This window comes from Piliocolobus tephrosceles, chromosome 2 (genome assembly GCF_002776525.5).
Source record: "Piliocolobus tephrosceles isolate RC106 chromosome 2, ASM277652v3, whole genome shotgun sequence".
In the NCBI taxonomy this organism is placed as follows: Eukaryota; Metazoa; Chordata; class Mammalia; order Primates; family Cercopithecidae; genus Piliocolobus; species Piliocolobus tephrosceles.
The window spans coordinates 45,813,249-45,835,147 of NC_045435.1; the positions used below are offsets into that span (position 1 = coordinate 45,813,249).

General features: G+C 42.7%; 1 protein-coding gene and 1 long non-coding RNA gene across 6 annotated transcripts in view; one reads left to right on the plus strand and one right to left on the minus strand.

Moving 5' to 3' along the window:
- The window catches only part of TMCC1 (transmembrane and coiled-coil domain family 1), a 240,682-nt gene extending 232,832 nt beyond the window's left edge, over positions 1-7,850 (minus strand). For 2 of the 5 annotated variants that reach the window (XM_023216002.2, XM_023216022.2), the window contains exon 1: positions 7,570-7,684. The gene's annotated coding sequence lies outside the window, so the exon portion shown is untranslated. Of the gene's footprint in view, positions 1-4,867; positions 4,932-7,569; positions 7,685-7,722 lie in introns of those variants that run through there. The other 3 variants (XM_023216010.2, XM_023216004.2, XM_023216014.2) reach the window with 3 other exon arrangements.
- Positions 7,753-20,622, plus strand: LOC111542360. The gene is made up of 3 exons (XR_003306940.2): positions 7,753-8,209; positions 15,738-15,891; positions 19,915-20,622. It is a non-coding gene; the product is annotated as an uncharacterized LOC111542360 (long non-coding RNA).
- The last annotated feature ends 1,277 nt before the right edge of the window (positions 20,623-21,899 follow it).

Here is a 21,899-nt window from a genome sequence, read left to right on the forward strand (position 1 = left end):
CTAGAGGAAGGCTACCTACTGTTACCCTGTCTGGACCAAAATTCTTTATTCTATAAAGACAGTAAGAAAATTATGTGATTTCAGTATTCACTAAGGAATACCATAGTCCAGGAGAAAGTAGCATTCTTTCAGCTCTTTATCCAAAGTCAAGCCACTGGGTAACTTTCTGCTTTATATGATAATAAACTTAACAAAAGAAATACAGTGGTTACATACTCAAGAGAATTGAAAACATATGTTCAAACAAAAGCTTATACAAGAACATCCAAGGCAGCACTATTCATAATAGCAAAAAAGTGGCATTATTCAAAATAGCCTACTGATGAACAGGTACACAAAATGTGGTATATTCTATTACTATGCCATAAGAAAGGAATGAAGTACTGATACTTGCTACAACATGGATGAATAAAAACACTGTTAAGTGAAAGAAGCTAAAAACAAAAGGGCAGGCCGGGTGCAATGGCTCACGCCTGTAATCCCAGCACTTTGGGAGGCTAAGGCAGACGGATCACTTGAGGTCAGGAGTTCAAGATCAGCCTGGCGAACATGGTGAAACCATTTCTACTAAAAAAAATTTTTTTAATTAGCCAGGTGTGGTGTGTGCACTCGTAATCCCAGCTACTCGGGAGGCTGAGGTGGGAGAATCCTGGGAACCCAGGAGGCAGAGGTTGCAGTGAGCCGAGAACACGCCACTGCACTCCAGCCTGGGAGACAGAGTGAGACTCCATCTCAAATAAAATAAAATAAAATAAAATAAAATAAAATAAAATAAAAACACAAAAGGCCAGATATTATATGATTCCATTTATGTGAAATGTTTAGAACAGGCAAACCCATAGGACAAAAATCAGACTGTGGTTGCCAGGGAACAAAGAGACGGACTGCTTAATAGGTATGGGGTTTCTTTTTGGGGTGAAAACGTTCTAGAGTTTGACAGCAGTGGTGGTTGCACATGTTACACTGTGAATGAAGTAAAAGCCACTGAACTGTACATTTAAAATGGTTAACTACATATTTCAAATCATAATTTGTATAAATTGTATGTTATAGGAATTTTACCTCAAAAAAAAAAAAATACTGGGCTGGGTGCAGTGGCTCATGCCTGTAATCCCAGCACTTTGGGAGGCTGAGGAGAGCGGATCATGAGGCCAAGAGATCAAGACCACCCTGGCCAACATGGAGGAATCCCATCTCTATTAAAAATACAAAAATTAGCTGGGCATGGTGGCACGTGCCTGTAGTCCCAGCTACTCGGGAGGTTGAGGCAGAAGAATCACTTGAACCTGAGAGGTGGAGGCTGCAGTGAGCCAAGATTGCGCCACTGCACTCCAGCCTGGCGACAGAGCGAGACTCCATCTCTCAAAAAAAAAAAAAATTCTAAATGTTAGTTATCTTGTACCTGTATCTCCCACTACTTAACAAAATACTGTGAGCATTAAAAAAAAGACCACTCTAGCCTGTAATCCCAGCACTTTGGGAGGCTGAGACAGGCGGATCACAACGTCAGAAGATCGAGACCATCCTGGCTAACACGGTGAAACCCCGTCTCTACTAAAAACTACAAAAAACTAGCCAGGCGAGGTGGCAGCGCCTGTAGTCCCAGCTACTCGGGAGGCTGAGGCAGGAGAATGGCATAAACCCGGGAGGCGGAGCTTGCAGTGAGCTGAGATCCGGCCACTGCACTCCAGCCTGGGTGACAGAGCGAGACTCCGTCTCAAAAAAAAAAAAAAAAAGACCACTCAAAAACACTTTTTAAAATATAACATATTGACATTCTAAGAAAGGCAAAACTATAGAGACAGTTAAAAGATCAGTGAGGTTGCCAGAGGCTGGTGTGAGGGAAGTAAATTGGTGAGACAGAAACTTTCTAGAGCTGTGGAACTAATCTGCAGGATACTGTAATGTTAAACGTAAAATACTAGAAGTCTGTCAAAACCCAGAGAAATTTATATCACAAAGAATAAACTTTAATGTGTGCAAATTATTAAATAATTAGAAGATAAAGGTATCTCAGCAAAAAATGCAGACTGTGACAAAATCTAAATCTATTACAAATATATGAGACGACTTCAGGAAGTGAGTAGGGAAAGCTGCTAACCTAAAAAATATTAGAAATGACTGCTATCTACAAAACTAAAGGCAAAAAGAACTATCCATGAGTTTCTAGTTGATAAACTAGTTTCCCACAGGTATACAGATTAACAGTTCTGAAACCACTATACATGTATGCTGGAATTGAATAATCAATTCTGGCAGATGGTGGGAGGCAGGTTTTTCACTGGTGAAGCAGGAGGTTACATATAAGCAAGGTAAGGTTAGAATGACACATGTGGTAATGAATTAGAGTTGGACACATCATGAAGTCATGTTTGGCTTAATAAAGATACAGTTACATATAGAAATATATATATACATATGTGTATATACACAGGTTAATATGTACACATATATTTCCTTCCTCTGTCAACTGAGAAGGCCTAGAAGCAACAACACTTCAGTACCAACAAGCACACCTATCACCCAGATCTCGGTTTGCAACACCATTCTTCAATAAAAGGTACCAGGGCTCCTTAAGAAATGACTGTTTACAGGACTGGAGCAGAAAACATACAAGATGAACCTTACAGCATCTTATGTTGCCAGAAAGTAAGAAAGTACACATACAATGATGGAGGTATGTCAAAGAGAAAGGATACAGGAGCCAACTTAAAGAGCTCCCAATGGCCAAAGCTGAAACCATTTAGCAATGAAATTTAAGTAGATACGCCACCCTTAAGGAGGTAGAATATAACTCATCACCACTAAGTGTGGGCTGTACATAGTGACAATTTTCCAGAGTATAGTAGGAAAGAGAAGAAGAATAACTTCACAGAAAACACTGCCTCAAGCCAGATGAGCAAGGTTAACATCAACACTGATAAGTCATACTGGGAGTATACATCCCTAATATGTGATAAGAATGACACTTTACCCCTGTGGTCTTCCTTTCAAAAGCGTATTACATTATTGGCCTAACCACAAGAAAAAAAACAGATAAATCCCAAAGAACATTCTATAAAAATACCTGACCGTGGCTGGGCACAGTGGTAATCCCAGCACTTTGGAAAGCTGAGGAGGGCAGATTGCTTGGTTCTAGGAGTTCGAGACCAGCCTGGGCACCATGGGTAAAACCCCATCTCTACAAACAGTACAAAAATTAGCAGAGCATGATGGCACCCATCTGTGGGCCCAGCTACTCTGGACGTTGAAGTCAGAGGATCACTTGACCCCAGAATGTTGAGGCTGCAGTGAGCCGAGATCGTGCCACTGCACTCCAGTCTTGGTGACAGAAAGAAATCCTGTCTCAAAAAAACAAACAAAACCTGACCAGTAATCTTCAAAACTGCCAAGGTCATTAAATACAGGGAAAGTCTGAGAAATTGTCACAACCAAGAGGAGCTAAGGAGATATAATTACTAAATGTAATGTGGTATCATGGATGGGATCCTGGGATAGTGAAACAACATTAAGGAAAAACCTGTGGAAATCTGATAAAGTATGGTCTCTGTGATAATGTATCAATATTGGCTTATTAATACTGACAAATGATCACAGGAATGTAAGATGTTAATAACATGGGAAACAGTGTAGGATAGGCAGGAACTCTGCACTATCTTCGCAATGTTTCTGTAAATCTAAACTTTAAAGTCTATTTTTAAAAATTATAACAAATTTATGATAAACTGCATCCCTGGAATTTTATTCAGTGCATCTAGGACACAAAAGATACTTAAAACAGGGTCTTTGCCCTCAAGAAGCTTGTTGTCGCAGTGTGAAGTCAAATGCTCATGAAACTAGTATAAAATACAAAAATAAGAAAAAATTAAATTGAAGAATAAACATAAAAGTATATTAAGAATATAAAGAAGGTCTAGAATTATCAGGAAAGACTTGGTCAAGCAGATAAAACTTGAGCTTGTACCTTAAAATGTACTTCAGAGTAGCAAAGTTAAAAAAAAAAAAAAGATAAAAAAGATAAACTAGCTCACTTTCAAGAACAACCAGAAGGGTGGAAAAATAAGAAAAAGCTAACAGAAATTACAATGGCTGGGGCATGGTGGCTCATGCTTACAAACCCAGCACTTTTGGAGCCCAAGTCAAGGAGGATCACTTGAGGCCAGGAGTTTGAGACCAGCCTAGGCAACATATGAGACCCCGTCTCTCTCTATAATATCTTTAAAAAAAGAAAAATAAAAACATTTAGCTCTGCAAAGTGAAGACTTAAATGGGAGACATAACAGCAGTGCTCGAACACTTTAAGGGTCATGTGGCAGAACGAACAGAGTTACATCATATACCCATTTAACTTAGAAGCCAACCTCTGGCAGAATGTGACCAATGCTCAAGGACAAAGAGAGGGACAGCTGTTCAGTGGAGCCACAACAGGAAATGCCAATATGGAAAGACAGGAAACAGGTGGCTAAGTTCTCTACAACTTTTCAAAGGACAGTATGTACGTGAGCCCAAAGAAGTAAAAATCAGATTCAAATGTTTACTGACTATCTTAAGTGCCGGGCTCTTTCAAATACATTATCTTGTTTAATATTCACAACATATGTATGAGCATGGATTAATGTAATGAAGACTTAACATAAAAATAGAATTAAACCCTGCATGGAAACAGGAACATATCAAAATTCTACACCATCCCCCACTCTCTGATAGGGACTCCACAGCAGTTTTAAAAAGCCAAATAGTCTGAAGGCCCAGAGATCTATATAATAATTTATTTCCTCTTGCTCTTTCCCCCAGTCAAGCTCTGTGGCTCTCAGCCTTTAATATTTGTAAGAATTTTATACAACTATATATACAAAAACATTCATACCATACTTTTTGAGCAATTCATGGAATTTTCAAGAAGAGTGTTCATCTTATGGGATTTTTGCCTCATGCACTAACTTGAGAACCTAACCCTGGGATGAGGTAAAACTCCACTGCAGTCTTACTCCATGGATACTGTAAGGCAGGATCAGGAAGAGGAGAGAGAAAGGTACCATCTTATTACATGAAGAAGAACATTCTAACAAAGACATAAAGGTAAGAATGACATGCTATGTGGGGAAGTTCAACGCTGGAAAACAAGAGCAGCTCATCTGCACCTGCAGACCTTTGCACTCACAGTTTCATTTACCAGGAAAGCACTCCCATTTTTCAGGTCACAACTCAAATACCTTCTCCTTAGTGAGGCCTCCTCTCACTAAGTAACCCTCCACCCACCTTTCAGTCATTCACTTGTCACATAAGCCTGTTTTATTTTCTTCATAATTCATATTAGGGGTCAGCAAACTTTTTCTATAAAAGGCCAGACTATAATCTATAGGCCAAATCCACCTTGCCCCGTTTTCTATGGCCAAGAATGGTTTTACATTTTTAAATGGCTAGGGGAAAATATTTTTTAAAACTCATAATATTCTGTGACATGTGAAAACTTTATGAAATTCAAATTTCAGTGTCCCAAGTTTAACTAGAACACAAACATGTTTGTTCATGTACTGTCTGTGGCTGCTTTTGTACTAAAACAGAATTGAGTAGTTGCAAAAGAGATCATATGGCCCAAAAACCCTGATATGTACTGTACTTTCTGGTCCTTTAGCAAAAAAAGTTTACTAATCACTGATTTATATCATTATCTGAAATGATCCTATCTGCTTGTTTTATATTCCTCATTCCCATACATACAGAATAAAGCTTAATTAGGGAAAAGGCCTTTTCTGTTTTGTCCCAACAATGTAGCTCAGTACTTAGAAAACATCCTGAAACAAAGTAAGGGCTCAATAAGTATTTGATGAATAAATTAATGAATGGTCCATAATTGCCACTCTGAGGAGCTTAAACCTAAGTAAGCCCTGAGCCATTATATGTTATGTACATTTATGAGAGGCATAAGTAGTCTTGCAGAAAAGGGGAAATATTCTACCATCAAGAAGGACCAAAGTAATGGTGGTTGGTCACCAACTAGTCTAGGGCACTGGGGTTCTTCATCAAATTGTAGACTACAGGTCTTTTGTGCTCATAAAAAAGTCCTACTGCAAGGTGTCACAACACTGTCAGCAGTCTGTGCTTCTGTTTATCTTAAGATGCAAATGCTCTGAGAAATCTCATTCTTATACACAGTACACAGCACCTACACCATATCAAATCTTAATCAATGCTCATAATTATAACAGATCTCCATCACATGCTAATGAATTTTTAATATCTAAAATTTTCCTATACTGTTGATCAGCACTCTATAAGCAGTTCAAAACTCTTTAGAAATTAAAAGGTTACCACCCACAGACCAGAAGCAGCTTTTTAATCTTTCTACACTAGCCAGAGAGTGGGTGTGTGATTGCAAAAAAAAAATACAAGCCAACTCTGTTGGTAGAGGACAAGGTTATTGTTAAGTTAAAATGCCATCTATAAACATCGTTTTGTCACATGACACTAGTAAAACTACCACCTACTCACAATTTGAGTTTCGATCTTCTAATATACAGAGAAAAAAATGTATCTACCTCCTGGAACAAATCAAAGTTTTGTTTTATTTTAAAGCAGCTATCTGATATTTAAGCCCTGGATTGATTTTTTTTTAAAGAACAGAATAAGCTAATTTAGGAATTCAGACCTTTTATAGAGATGCTTATAGTACAGGTACCTCTGATGGCTAGGCTCTACCCAACACTAACATGTAACGTGTCACAAAAGCCAACGGGCGTTGGGGGGGCCGGGGGTAGCCAACAGCTCAAGTGAGCTGCTTCACTCAGCGGCAGATTCACCTGGGGATTCCTCACCAAGAATGTTGTTAAGGGACGAACCAAACCAACCACGAATGATACCCCTTTACCGAGGCTGAAAAAGCAGAGATTCGCAAGCTATAAACCGATCTCTGGCCCTTTAGGGAAGGTGCAACTCGCTGCACCCCTTTCCCCTATCCTACAGGGGTTAACAGGGGGCATCCTGAGGCCAAGTTCAGCCAGCTAGCTACTTCTCACATCCCACCTCCCACCATCTATTCTCCCCAGTACGCCGGGCTCCCTCCTCCCCTCGAACGACAGTTCAAAATCAAAACAAAAGGTGCAAAACTGGTTTCAGGTGGAAATGGCTGAGTCCTGGTGGCTAACTTCTGGGACGCCATGGCGATCCAGGGCTCCTAAAACCCCAGACCCCGATAGGAACCGGCTCCTAACAGTCCCTCGGGCCTCGGCCCGACTTCTCACACGCCCCTCCCTCACCTCGGCCCTGGGATGCTGGGAAGGGGACGAGGCGAGGGGTTGGAGAGGGAACCCCAGGTCAAAATGACAGCGGAATGAGCCGGGAAAGGAAAGAAGCCCCGTGGGATGCTGGGGGTCGAGTCCTAGGCCCGGGGCTTCAACCTCGAACGGGGGCGACGGCGGGTCCGAGCCCCGACAGGCCGCGAGCGGGAGGCCAGGCCCGCGTCCGCTGCGCCGCCGGGCCACGCTCCCTCACGATTGTCCCCACCCACCGCGGAGGGCCGTGAGGGGGCCGCGACCGGCGCCAGCGTCCGGGGCGGGGGCGCTCACTCACCGGCGGGGAGGGGAGGAGCAGCCGGCGTCTCCGCCAGCGCCGTCGCTCGAGCTCAAGCGCCTGCTCCTTCCACTGCGGCCGCCGCACCCGGTCCATCCCCCACAACCACCCTCCCTCCCGACCCTCCCCCCGCGCCGCCTCAGCCGCCGCCACCTCAGTCACCGCCACCGCCGCCGCCGCTTCAGCCCCGGCGCGGGAGCGCGAACCGGCGCGAGGGAGCGAGAACGCGCGCGCCCCCCCCGCAGCCGCCACCGCCCACACCCTCCGCCCCCGGCCGGCGGCGCACGCGCAAGGGAGCGGGCGGACGGGCGCGCGCACGCCGCAGGGGGCGGGGATGGGCCCTGGAAGGCGTGGCCCCGCCCCTAGCCCGCCTACCCACGCGGTCGCTGGGCTGGGTGAGCTGCGCCGCTGCAGGTAGTGCTGAGTTGCTCCAGGTGAGCTCTTCCTGGCAAAAAGCTCTTGGAACCCAGCCACCCTCGCCCTAGCAGCAACGCTCCTGAATAATATGGGGTTTCGTCGGATTTCTGCGCGCCGCTCTGGATCACACGTTTGTTCTCCCTAGTTGAGTCGCAAGGCCTTCCTTCGTTCCACGTAGCAGGCTGCTTGGAAAAGGGCAGAGACTGTCATTATTTTGCACCAGGTATTACCACTGAAGGAATCGTAAGCAGCCACCAGCCTATTCCTTTATAATTCCCATTTTCCTAATTTATTTTATTTTATTACTTATGTAATGAGACTTCTTCCGTGTTCAAGGAGCTGGGAGTACCATATGGGGTCAACGGAGTCCCTGACCTCATGAAGTTTGAGATCTGGTGGAGAAGGAAAACATTCATGGGAGAATCAGACAAAATTAAGTTTTCAGTTAGTAAAAATCTTCTGAGAGGTATATGGTACTGAGAGAATCTTTATGGGGGAATTGATTTAGTTGAGGATGAAGAGGGTAGAATCTGAGAAATTGAGTTGGGAGGAGTTAGTTGCTCCAAGGGGTAAGGTCTTGGCATGGCCAGAATGGGGAGCGCTAAAGAACATTCAATGTGGAGTAGACTGCCAGTGTGGGAAGAGGTGGGCAAGAACAGGTGAGGATTGGGGACCTATTTATTTATTTATTTATTTATTTATTGAGACAGAGTCTTGCGCTGTCACCTGGGTCACCCAGGCTGGAGTGCAATGGCTTGATCTCAGCCCACTGCAACCTCTGTCTCCTGGGTTCAAGGGATTCTCCTGCCTCAGCCTCCTGAGGAGCTGGACTACCGGCACGCGCTAACACACCTGGCTAATTTTTGTATTTTTGTTAGACATGGGGTTTCGCCTTCTTGGCCAGGCTGGTCTGGAACTCCTGACCTTGTGATCCGCCCTCCTCGGGCTCCCAAAGTGCTGGCATTACAGGCGTGAGCCACCGCACGCGGCCGGATTTGGGACTTTAATCTGAGTGCTTGAGAGAAGCCATTCAGGTTTTTTTCAGCAGGGTTGCTGGGGAAAGAACTTGATCATTATGTCTGTTTTTTGTTTTTGAGAGGCAGACTGGAGTGCAGTGGCCGATCTTGGCTCACTGCAATCTCCGCCTCTCGGGTTCAAGTGATTCCCCTGCCTCAGCCTCCCTAGTAGCTGGGACTACAGGCGCATGCCACCACACGCAGCTAATTTTTTTTGTATTTTTAGTGGAAACGGGGTTTCACCATGTTGGCCAGGATGGTCTTAATCTCCTGACTTCATGATCCACCCGCCTTGGCCTCCCAAAGTGCTGAGATTATATGTGTGAGCCACGTCACCCCCGGCCCATTATGTCTGTTTTTAAGTTATTAGATAGCAATGTGAAGAGTAGTCTGATGAGAGTCTCAAAGTTGGGGCTGGGAAGCCAGTTAGGAGGCCACTGGCCAGGTAGTAAAGGCAAAGCAGGAGGGTGGTGGCAGAGAAGAGCACTATTTAGTGGTAAAATGGACAGGACTTGGCAATGAATTGAATGAGGAGTAAAGGAGACGGAGGTGGCAAGGTTTACTTAGATTTGAGGTTGGTGGAGGATGCATTTATAGATTTCAGAAGCACTGAAGGAGCCACCTGAGGTAACTCAAAATGGATGATAAACCTAAATTTAAAAGCTAAAACTATAAAAAAAAATTTGGAAGAAAACATAGAAAAAGTATTTGTGACCTTGGGATAGGCAAAGATTTCTTAGGACACAAAAAGTATGAACCATAAAAAGTGATTTATGGCCTGGCTCACACCTGTAATCCCAGCACTTTGGGAGGCCAAGGCAGGCAGATCACTTGAGCTTAGGAGTTCAAGACCAGCCCAGGCAACATAGCAAAATGCTATCTCTACAAAAAATACAAGTTAGCTGGGCTGTGCCTGTAGTCTCAGCTACCTGTGGGGCTGAGGAAGGAGGATCACTTGAACCTGGGAGGTAGAGGTTGCAGTGGGCTGAGATGGTGCCACTGCACTCCAGCCTGGGTGACAGAGTGAGACCCTGTCTCAAAAAAAAAAAAAAAAAAAAAGCGATTGATAAGTTGAACTCTATCAAAATTAAAAACTGGTACTCTTTGAGAGACACCATTAACAAAATGAAAAGGCAAGCCACAGGTGGAGAGTTTGCAACAGAAAGCATTAGACAAAAGTCTTGTATCCAGAATACATGAAGAACTCTTATAAATGAATAATAAACCAGCCCAATAAACCAATGGGCAAAGGCTTTAGTAAATAGTTCACAGGATATAAAAATGGGCTATAAGCAATGGAGAGATTATCAACATCTTTAGTCAACTAGGGATTTTCCCATTTAAAACCACAACACTCTCATTAGGATAGCTAAAATTTAGACTGATGACCCGGCAATCACACTCCTACACATCTCCTTAACCATACTTGATCTCTAAAGGCTGACAATAACAGACCAGGGACCCGATAATCCCAGCACTTTGGGAGGCCAAGGCAAGAGGATCGCTTCAGCCTAGGAGTTCAAGACCAGCCTGGGCAACCTAGAGACCTCACCTCTACAAAAAACATTTTTTTAATTAGCCAGTGTGGGAGTATACACCTGTAGTCCTAGCTACTCGGGAGCCTGAGGCAGGAGGATCCCTTGAGCCCAGGAGTTCAAGGCTGCAGTGACCTATGATCGCACCACTGTACTCCAGCCTGGGTAACACAGCAAGACCCTGTCTCTTTAAAAAATATATTTTTGGCCTGGCGTGGTGGCTCACACCTGTAATCCCAGCACTTTGGGAGGCCAAGGCAGGTGGATCATGAGGTCAGGAGTTTGAGACCAACCTGGCCAACATGGTGAAACCCTGTCTCTACTAAAAATACAAAAATGAACTGGGCGTGGTGGCGTATGCCTTTAATCCCAGCTACTCAGGAGGCTGAGGCAGGAGAATCGCTTGAACCTGGGAGGCAGAGGTTGCAGTGAGCCGAGATCTCACCATTGCACTCCACCCTGGGCAACAGAGTGAGACTACATCTCAAAAAAAAGATAAAAAATAAAAAAATTTAAAGACAATAGCAAAGTCATACTTTCACTTAACATGATATAACTATCCTGCATACTATTGAAAACATAACAACACTTTTCCCAAGGGGATGCAACTTCCTTGAGTGATGTTTCTTCTCCACCTTTGATGTCTTATAACTTAATACTGCAATATAAAGTTACCTATTATTAATACATCTCCATCCTATAGTAGCAACCGAATTTCCTGCTTAGTAATCAGGATTAGTCACCTCAGCCAGTAGAGGAACTTCCTACTTTACCTGTTGTTTAGAGGCATGAAAGACCCTAAGTGGCCAGGTGACGGCCTCAACTCCCAATTCAATGGAAATGTTGTTGGGTCTCCTGGTGGAAGCGTTCCTTCTTTTGGAACTAAGACCTCTTGGTCAGAAGAGCTTCTGGCCATTTCTACTTTCAGGCAAAATGAACAACCAAGTACACTGCTCAAAGTTCTGCCAACTGGGGGAATTTTTTTTTCACCATTATTCTTCAGGGATGTCCCAGAAAGGGACACTAGTTTTGTTTTCACCTGGTGCCTGCATATTGTGCAGAACCGTCATAAACCTGGGCTATAAACCACAACTGAGTTTTCCCTTCTTCAGTCAACTGGTCGTAAGGAATGCCCCATGAGGCCATAGGTGCAGGCTGGGAGAGAGAAGGTAATGTAGCAGGAGTGGGGGCCACGGACATTTGGGCCACTTCCTCATGCGACTTACCTATGCCTTCAGGGCCCATTTGAGCCCAATCTCATATATACCACTTCAATTTGATAATGGAGTGTTGCTGTGAGTGCACAACTTTATAGCTTGGTGGATCAGATAACACTTAGTTCATGATGAGCAGCTCAGGTCACATGGTAACTTGATGACCCACGGTTAACTGTTCAGTCTCAGCTGAGGCCCAGCAAGCCAAACGTTGTTTCTCAAGAGGACAGTACTAATCTGCAGGGCTTTGCTCCAAAATCTTACGGTTCTGCAGCATGATTCACCTACAGTGGCCTGCCAAAGGCTCTAAACAGCATCTCTATCAGCCCCTTGCAGAATGAGGCTCTGGGTTTGCTTTCAGAAATCATGGCCCTAAGGGTTCCTTTCAGGACAGATATAGAAGCTTCCAGGCCATCTATGCATAGCTTAAAGCTTTAAACACTTAAAGCTGGGAATTTGAAACACTGAGCTCATCCTTTTCTTTGCCTACTTTCTTCGGTGCAGTTTTGGCCAATGCCATTCTGTTCCTTAGTTTAACTAAAATATTCTAAGGTAAAAAATACACAGTTACTCATGACCTTGCTTTCTATAGGTGTTTCATTAGGCATATTCAATGCTTTATCATGCCATGGACTCCCAATGCCCTCTTCACCACTGAAAATAGAGTCACTAGTGCCTTTAAATGTAATCATACAAGAGAACCAATTCAAGAAAATGCAGAACCAATTCAGAAAACTCATCCTCAAGATTCTGTTCCTCTAGAGCCACTGAAAGTGGCACTGAAAGTACCAAATCGATATCAGTCAGGGTTCCAACAGAGAAGCAGAACCAGTAGGAGATACACAGTGAGAGATTTATTTCAAGGAATTGACTTATGTGGGGTGAGGGGGGCTGATTAGGCAAATTGGAAATCTATAAGGCAGACAGGAGAATAGGCTGGAACTTTCAGGCAAGGGCTGAAGTCACAGTCCCCAGGCAGAATTTCTTCTTCTTCAACTCTGCTTTTAAAGACTTTCCACTGATTGAATCCGGACCAACCAGATTGCCTAGGATAATCTTTCTTAAAATCAATTTACGATTTTTAGTTACATCCACAAAAGCACCTTCAGGCCCAGCATAGTGGCTCATGCCTGTAATCCCAACACTTTGAGAGGCTGAGGCAGGAGAATCACTTGAGCCCAGGAGTTTGGGACAAGCCTAGGCAACATAGTGAGACCTCATCTCTACAAAAATATTTTTAAAAATTAGCAGGGCATGGTGGTATGTCTATAATCCCAGATACTCAGGAGGCTGAAGTGGGAGGATTGCTTGAGTCCAGAAGGTCAAGACTTCAGTGAGCTATGATGGCACCACTGCATTCAGCCTGGGTAACAAAGTGAGACCCTGTTTCAAAACAAAAACTACCTTCATAGCAACTCTCAGATTTGTATTTTATTAAATAACTGGAAACTATAGTTCAGCCAAGTTGATGCCTAAAAATGGCTATCACGTATTCACCCAAGAGAAATTAAAATATACATCTATACTAAGATTTGGAGGATTTTAAAATAAAGTCAAAAAATTTTTTTGTAATTGAGAACAGAGGCTCACTATGTTGCCCAAGCAGGTCTTGAATTCCTGAGCTCAAGCTATCTGGCCACCGTTGCCTCCCTAAGTGCTGGGTTTACAGGTGTGAGCCACTGTGCCTGGGTACACCAAGATTTGTACAAGAATATTGACAGTATCTATTCACAGGATCACAAAACTTGAAATGTCTCAAATACCCATCAACAGGTGAATAGATGAACAAAATACATTCAATTAACTCCACAACAAAATATTCAGTTAAATGAATATTACTTGGCAATGAAAAGAAATGAACTATCAATCACTCAACAGAGTGCATGAATCTCAAAACTGTTATACTAGGTTGGTGCAAAAGTAATTTCGGTTTTTGCCATCATTACTCACTGCATTACTTTGGCAAAAAACAAAATTACTTTTGCACCAACCTAATAGCAGCAGAAGCCAAAAACAAAAGAATACATAATGTGTAATCCCATTTACATAAAATTCTAGAAAAATGCTAACTAATCTGCAATGATAGCAAATCAGTTGTTGCCTGGGACCAGATGTGGAGGGAGACATGTTAGAAAAAGGGGCACAAATAAACTTCTGGAGATGATAACAGTGAACTGCGAGTCTTTTTGTTGGTTTGTTTGCAACGGGGTCTCACTCTGTTGCTCAGGCTGGAGTGTAGTGGCACTATCACAGCTCACTGCAGCCTCAACCTCCCAGGCTCAAGCGATCCTCCCACCTCAGCCTCCTAAGTAGCTAGAACTACAGACATGCACCACCACGCCCAACTAGTTTTTAAATTTCTTTTTTTGGGTCTTGCCATGTTGCCCAGGCTGGTCTTGAACTACTCCTGGGCTCAAGTAATCTCTCACCTCAGCCTCCCAAAGTGTTGGAATCACAGACATTAGGCACCACAAGAATGATCTGCATCTTGATTATGGTTGTAGTTGTATGGGTATATACATAACTTAAAACTCATCAAACTATACATGTTAAATAGGTGCAGTTGATTGTATGACTAGATATACAGTATACCCTACTAAAGTTGTTATTTTAAAAAAAGAATTCATTAGATGAGATTTAGAGCAGATTAGAAGCAGCAAAATAGTGAATTTATGAACTGGAAAACGGGCAAGTATTCAGATGAAAGCACAGAAAGAAAAGAAAGGAAAGAAAACACAGAAAAGAGCATCAGAGAGAAAGGAGGCGCAGTGATAAGTAGTGCTGCAAAACTATAATGTGGGAGAAATGCTGCTGTGCCGTTGTTGAAAACATATAAGGCTGGGTGCAGTGGCTCACGCCTGTAATCCTAGCACTTTGGGAGGCTGAGGCAGGCGGATCACCTGAGGTCAGGGGTTCAAGACCAGACTGGCCAACCTGGTAAAACCTCATCTCTACTAAAAGTAAAAAAATTAGCTGGGTGTGGTGGCATGCACCTATAATCCCAGCTACTGAGGCAGGAGAATCACTTGAACCCAGAGGGTAGAGGTTGCAGTGAGCCAAGATCATGCCACTGCACTCCAGCCTGGGCAAAAGAGCAAAACTCTGTCTCAAAAAAAAAAAAAAAACAAACATTATATAAATAATTCTGGTTTTGGTGAGGCAATGTCTAGCATTCAGGCACTTAACCAATTAATTTTCAGAGTATAGAAATCAGGGCTGGGTACAGTGGTTCACACCTGTAATCCCAACACTTTGGGAGGCCGAGGTAGGTGGATCACGAGGTCAGGAGTTTAAGACCAGCCTGACCAAGATGGTGAAACCCCGTCTCTACTAAAAACTACAAAAATTAGCTAGGCTCTGTGGCAGGCACCTGTAATCCCAGCTACCTGGGAGACTGAGGCAGGAGAATCACTTGAACCCAGGTGGCAGAGGTTGCAGTGAGCTGAGACCACGCCACTGCACTCCAGCCTGGACAACAGAGTGAGACTCTGTCTCAAAAAGAAAAAAGAAAGAAAGAAAAAAAAAAAAGAATATGGTGTTAGGAACAGGCCCCCAAATCTGGCCATAAACAAAATCTCTGCAGCACTGTGACATGTTCGTGGTGGCCATGACACCCACACTGAAGGTTGTGGGTTTACCACAATGAGGGCAAGGAGCATCTGGCCCACCCTGGACAGAAAACCGCTTAAAGGCGTTCCTGAACCACAAACAGTAGCATGAACAATCTGTGCCTTAAGGACATGTTCCTGCTGCAGATAACTAGCCAGAGCCCATCCCTTTGTTTCAGCCCATCCCCTTCTTTCCCATAAAGAATGCTTTCAGTTAATCTATAATCTATAGAAACAACGTTTATCACTGGCTTGCTGCCAATACATATGTGGGTAAAATTCTGTTCAGGGCTCTCAGCTCTGAAGGCTGTCAGCCCTCTGATTTTCCCACTCCAAACTCTATATTTCTATGTGTGTGTATGTCTTTAATTCCTCTAGTGCCACTGGGTTAGGTTCTCCACGACCAAGCTGGTCTCGGCAAGTGGTGTCCATACCTGGGGTTCGAACCAAGGTCAAAGAGTCATTGGAGTGATGGTTGGAGAACGTGGAACTAAGCTGGAGGTCACCCAAGTATTCTTAAGCAATCCCCGTGGTGAGTAAGAAGGGGAGCTCGGAAGCATCAGGGTAACAGTGGGACAAGTGTGAGCTCTGATTCATTCCACCTTGGAACCTTTTCACCCTAATGATGACAAGGAAGGAAGGTGTAATGAAGTAACAGAAGACGTGACAGAGCAGGTTTGTTTGCCAGCTAAAGCTGAAGCAGCAAAGGAGGAAGAGGTTCCTCCTACCCTTCTGCACCCCTTCATTATTTTGAAGAAAAAGAGTGTCCTGACCCTCCAGATCTTTCTTTTCCGGAAGATACTGGGCAAAAAGTAGTTGCCCCTGTGACTGTTCAAGCAGCACCTCAAGTGACCGCTCTTAGTTCTATTCAGGCAGGAATCCAGCAAGCTAGAAGAGAGGATAATTTAGAGACTTGGCAGTTCCCTGTTGAAATACACCCCCCAGATCAACAGGGAAATATTATAGCTACATTTGAGCTTTTTCCTTTTAAATTACTCAAAGAATTTAAACAAGCTATTAATCAATATGGACCAGGTTCTCATTTTGTAATAGGACAGTTCCAGGTAGATCTAGTTTAAATTTAAAAGGAGTGTGAGTATGTACAGGAGTCATCGATCCAGATTACAATGGGGAAATTCAAATTGTTATATCTACTTCTGTTCCCTGGAAAGCAGAGCCAGGAGAGCATATAGCACAGCTACTGATTGTGCCATATGTGGAAATGGGGAAAAGTGAAATTAAATGAACAAGAGGATTTGGAAACACAAATAAACAAGGCAAAGCAGCTTTTTGGGTGAATCAGATTACTGATAAACATCCTGCCTGTGAAATAACTATTCAGGGAAAGAAATTTAAAGGCTTGGTAGATACAGGAGCGGACATTTTAATCATTTCTCTACAGCACTGGCCATCCACCTGGCCAATTCAAACTGCTCAATTTAACACATTGGAGTTGGTAAAGCCCCTAAAGTATATCAAAGTTATATTTTGCATTGTGAAGGGCCCACTGGACAACCTAGAACTATTCAACCAATTGTAACTTCTGTACCTATAAATTTATGGGGGAGAGATTTATTACAACAATGGGGAGCACAAGTTCTAATTCCAGAACAATTATATAACCCTCAAAGTCAACATATGATGCATGAAATGGGGTATGTCCCTGGTATGCGACTAGGAAAAAATTTGCAAGGTTTGAAGGAAACACTTCAAGTGGGAAGACAAAGTTCCCGCCAAGGTTTAGGATATCATTTTTAATCGTGGCCATTGTTAAGCCTCCAGAACCTATACATTTGAAATGGTTGACAGATAAGCCAATTTGGATAGAATAATGGCTGCTAAGTAAAGAGAAACTGGAGGCTTTAGAGGACTTAAGTTACTGAACAATTAGAAAAAGGACGCATAGCTCCAACATTTTCCCCTTGGAATTCTCCAGTCTTTGTTTTTAAGAAAAAAATCAGGTAAATGGAGAATGTTAACTGACTTAAGAGCCATTGATTCAGTTATATAACCTATGGGAGCAATACAGCCAGGATTGTCTTTTCCTGCTATGATTCCAAAAAATTGGCCTTTATTTATTTATTTTTTTTTTATTTTTTATTTTTTTTTGAGACGGAGTCTCGCTCTGTCGCCCAGGCTGGAGTGCAGTGGCCGGATCTCAGCTCACTGCAAGCTCCGCCCCCCGGGTTTATGCCATTCTCCTGCCTCAGCCTCCCAAGTAGCTGGGACTACAGGCGCCTGCCACCTCGCCCGGCTAGTTTTTTGTATTTTTTAGTAGAGACGGGGTTTCACCATATTAGCCAGGATGGTCTCGATCTCCTGACCTCGTGATCCGCCCGTCTCGGCCTCCCAAAGTGCTGGGATTACAGGCTTGAGCCACCGCGCCTGGCCAAAAATTGGCCTTTAATAGTCATAGATTTAAAAGACTGTTCCTTTACTATCCCCTTAGCTGAGCAAGACTGTGAACAGTTTGCATTTACAATTCCTGCAGTAAACGACCTGCAGCCTGCTAAACGTTTGCATTGGAAAGTGTTGCCACAGGACATGTTAAACAGTCCAACAATTTGCCAGACTTATGTAGGGGAATCAATTGAACCTACTCATAAAAAATTTTCACGGTGTTACATTATTCATTATATGGACGATATGCTTTGCACTGCCCCCACTTGAGAAATATTTCTCCGATGTTACGATCACTTGCAAAACTTGATTTCTTGCGCCGGTTTAATTATAGCTACTTATGAAATTCAGACTACTACTCCTTACTCCTACTTAGGGACCTTAGTAAATGACACTACCATTGTGCCACAGAAAGTAACCATATATGTAGGGATCAATTGAAAATATTAAATGACTTTCAAAAATTACTAGGGGACATTAATTGGATATGACCTGCTCTAGGCATTCCTACCTATGCCATGAGTAATCTATTTTCTGTCCTTAGAGGAGATCCTAGTCTCACTAGCCCTCAAAAATTAACAAAGGAGGCTGAGGCAGAGTTACAGCTGATTGAAAAGCAAGTCCATAAAGCTCAAATAAATAGAATAGATCCAGAGAAGACTCTAGATTCGCTGATCTTTTCAACTCAGCATTCACCTACTGGTGTTATTGTCCAAGAGCAGGACTTAGTAGAATGACTTTTTCTTCCACAAAGTAATTCACAGATCCCTTATTTGGATCAAATTGCTACTCTGATAGGAAGTGGGAGAACTCAGATTGTTAAATTACATGGATATGATCCTGGAAAAATTATTGTCCCTCTTAGAAAGGCACAAATACAGCAAGTCTTTATAAATAATCTTACTTGGCAAACCCATTTAGCTGACTTTGTGGGTATTCCCAATAACCATTTTCCTAAAACAAAAGTATTCTATTTTTGAAATTAACTAATTGGATTCTCCTTAAAATAACTAAATTTAAACCAATTGAAGGTGCTGAAAATGTCTTCACAGATGGGTCTAGTAATGGTAAAGCTTCCCTTATTCTGGATCAAAAAGTAGAGTTTTCCAGACGCCCTATACTTCAGCTCAAAAAGTGGAGCTTGTAGCTGTAATTGAGGTATTGACTGCTTTTGATATGCCTATTAATGTGATTTCTGATTCTTCATATGTGGTTCATTCTATACAATTAATTGAAAATATTCAGTTACGATTTCATACAGATGAACAACTGGTGACTTTATCCAATTGCAAACAGCAGTTAAGAGTAGAATGCAACCTTTTTACATTACTCATATTAGGGCTCATACACCTCTTCCAGGACCTTTGACTGCAGGGAATCAAATGGCTGATCGCCTAGTTGCTACTGCAATATCTAATGCCAGACACTTTCACAATTTAATCCATGTTAATGCCTCTGGTCTCAAATGCAGATACAGCATTACCTGGAAAGAAGCTAAAGCTATTATCCAGCAATGCTCAACTTGCCAAATGGTACATTCCTCATCTTTTACAGGGGGAGTTAATCCTCAAGGATTGGAACCTAATTCTCTTTAGCAAATGGATGTCAACCATGTTCCCTCCTTTGGGAGACTAGCTTGTGTACATGTATGTGTGGATACCTTTTCTCACTCTGCCTGGGCTACATGCCAATCAGGAGAGTCTTCTGCCTGTGTTAAATGTCACCTTTTGCAGTGTTTTGTGGTGATGGGCATTCCAGCTTCTATTAAAACAGATAATGTCCCAGGCTATGCTAGCCAAGCTCTAGCTACATTTTTCTCTGTATGGAATATTAAACACATTACTGGCATCCCATATAATTCTCAAGGACAAGCCATAGTGGAAAGAATGAATCTCTCCCTGAAACAGCAGTTACAAAAGCAAAAAGGGGAAAACAGAGACTATGGGATACCCCATAAGCAAATGAATCTAGCATTATTGACTTTAAATTTTTTTAGACTGCCTAAAGATGCTATCAGCAGCTGAACAGCGCCTATAGAAACCAGCTGCAAAGACAGAAGCAGAACAACTGGTTTGGTGGAGAGATCCAATGACAAAAAGTTTGGAAATGGGTAGAATAATAACTTGGGGTAGAGGTTATCCTTGTGTTTCTCCAGGACCGAATCAACAGCTGATTTGGATACCATCAAGACACCTGAAACCTTACCGTGAGCCAGATGCCAAGGAAGAGATTCCAGGAGGATCCCGAGGACTTCCCGGTTGCAGCCATGTCGAGACTGACACTGAGGAGGACCCCAACTGTCACGAGCAATGCCCATCGAAGGCAGCCACCTACCAGGGGACAGATCAAGAAGCTGTCACAGATGTTGGAAGAAAACCTGAGGAAAGTGGGACAACCAGTCACAATAAATAATTTAATGATAGCTACGATAGTGGTGATCACCATTGCCATGAGTATTCCTTCAACAAGGGCTAACACAGAGAACAATTATACTTATTGGGCATATTTGTCAATCTTGGCTGGCAATAATGCCTGGATGTAATCACTCTATGACACAGTTACGCATATTTTCTAGTCTCAGTATTTACCAAAATAAATCTGCTCCTATAATTGAGGCATGCCACCCTCAAAAACCTATTTGTAAACGAAATTGAACCTGGCCAGAAAAACTGAATATACTTGTTGGGGAAGATTGCATTGCAAAACAGGCAGAGGTGCTACGCAACAATTCCTATGGAATCATTGTTGATTGGTCCCCTAAGGGGATGTTTAGCTTGAATTACACCTCTCAGTCTGCCTACCATGGCCACACTGTTTTCAGCTGGTCTGAACAAAATGGTCAAATGGTAGAAATGGTAAGAAATATGGCAAAAGCTCCTATTATCTGAAAACACAGGGGTATAGTGGCACCTCAACCTCAAATGATATGGCCCGCTGTAAGAGCTAAATATAAGGATTTGTGGAAACTGTTAATGACTTTTAATAAGATCAAAATTTAGGAGAGAATAAAAAAGCATCTAGAAGGACACTCTACAAACTTGTCTTTGGATATTGCAAAATTAAAAGAACAAATATTTAAAGCATCATCACAGGCACACCTGACCTTAATGCCAGGCATAGGAGTACTTGAAGGAGCTGCAGACAGATTAGCAGCTAGTAACCCATTAAAATAGATAAAAACGCTTGGAAGCTCTGTGATTTCAATGATGATTGTGCTTTTAATCTGCATTGTTTGTCTTTGTATAGTCTGCAGATGTGGATCCCGACTCCTGCAAGAAGTAGCTCACCATGATAAAGCCACCTTTGCTTTTATTGTCTTGCAAAAACAAAAAGGGGGAAACATGTTGGGAACAGGCCCCCAAATCTGGCCATAAACTGGCCCCAAAACTGGCTGTAAACAAAATCTCTACAGCACTGTGACATGTTCATGATGGCCATGACACTCACTCTGAAGGTTGTGGGTTTACTGTAATGAGGGCAAGGAACACCTGGGCCATCCAGGGCAGAAAACCACTTAAGGCATTCCTAAACCACAAACAATAGCATGAACGATCTGTGCCTTAAGGACATGTTCCTGCTGCAGATAACTAGACAGAGCCTATCCCCTTGTTTCAGCCCATCCCTTTCTTTCCCATAAGGAATGCTTTCAGTTAATCTATAATCTGTAGAAACAATGCTTATCACTGGCTTGCTGTCCGTAAATATGTGTAAAACTCTGTTCGGGGCTGTCAGCTCTAAAGGCTGTCAGCCCCCTGATTTCCCATTTCACACTCTATATTTCTGTGTGTGTGTGTGTCTTTAATTCTTCTAGCGCTGCTGGGTTAGGGTCTCCACGACTGAACTTGTCTCAGCAGTATAGAAATCAGAATATTCATTTGGCAACATTTGGTAACATCAAGGCAGAATATTTATCAGAAATCAAATGTTATCACCAAAAATCTACTATACTTTGTCATGAGATGCAATACAACACCCATTAATTAAAACATTAACAGATACTATTAAAATACTTTGGGGTAAAGTCAGACATGCTAAATGTTACTCATTATTTTAGACATATTACCTGATGTGAGGCATATAGTGCAGATGATTATGGTTAGAATTGTGGTTTTCTTTTTTTTTTTTTTTTTTTTTTTTTTT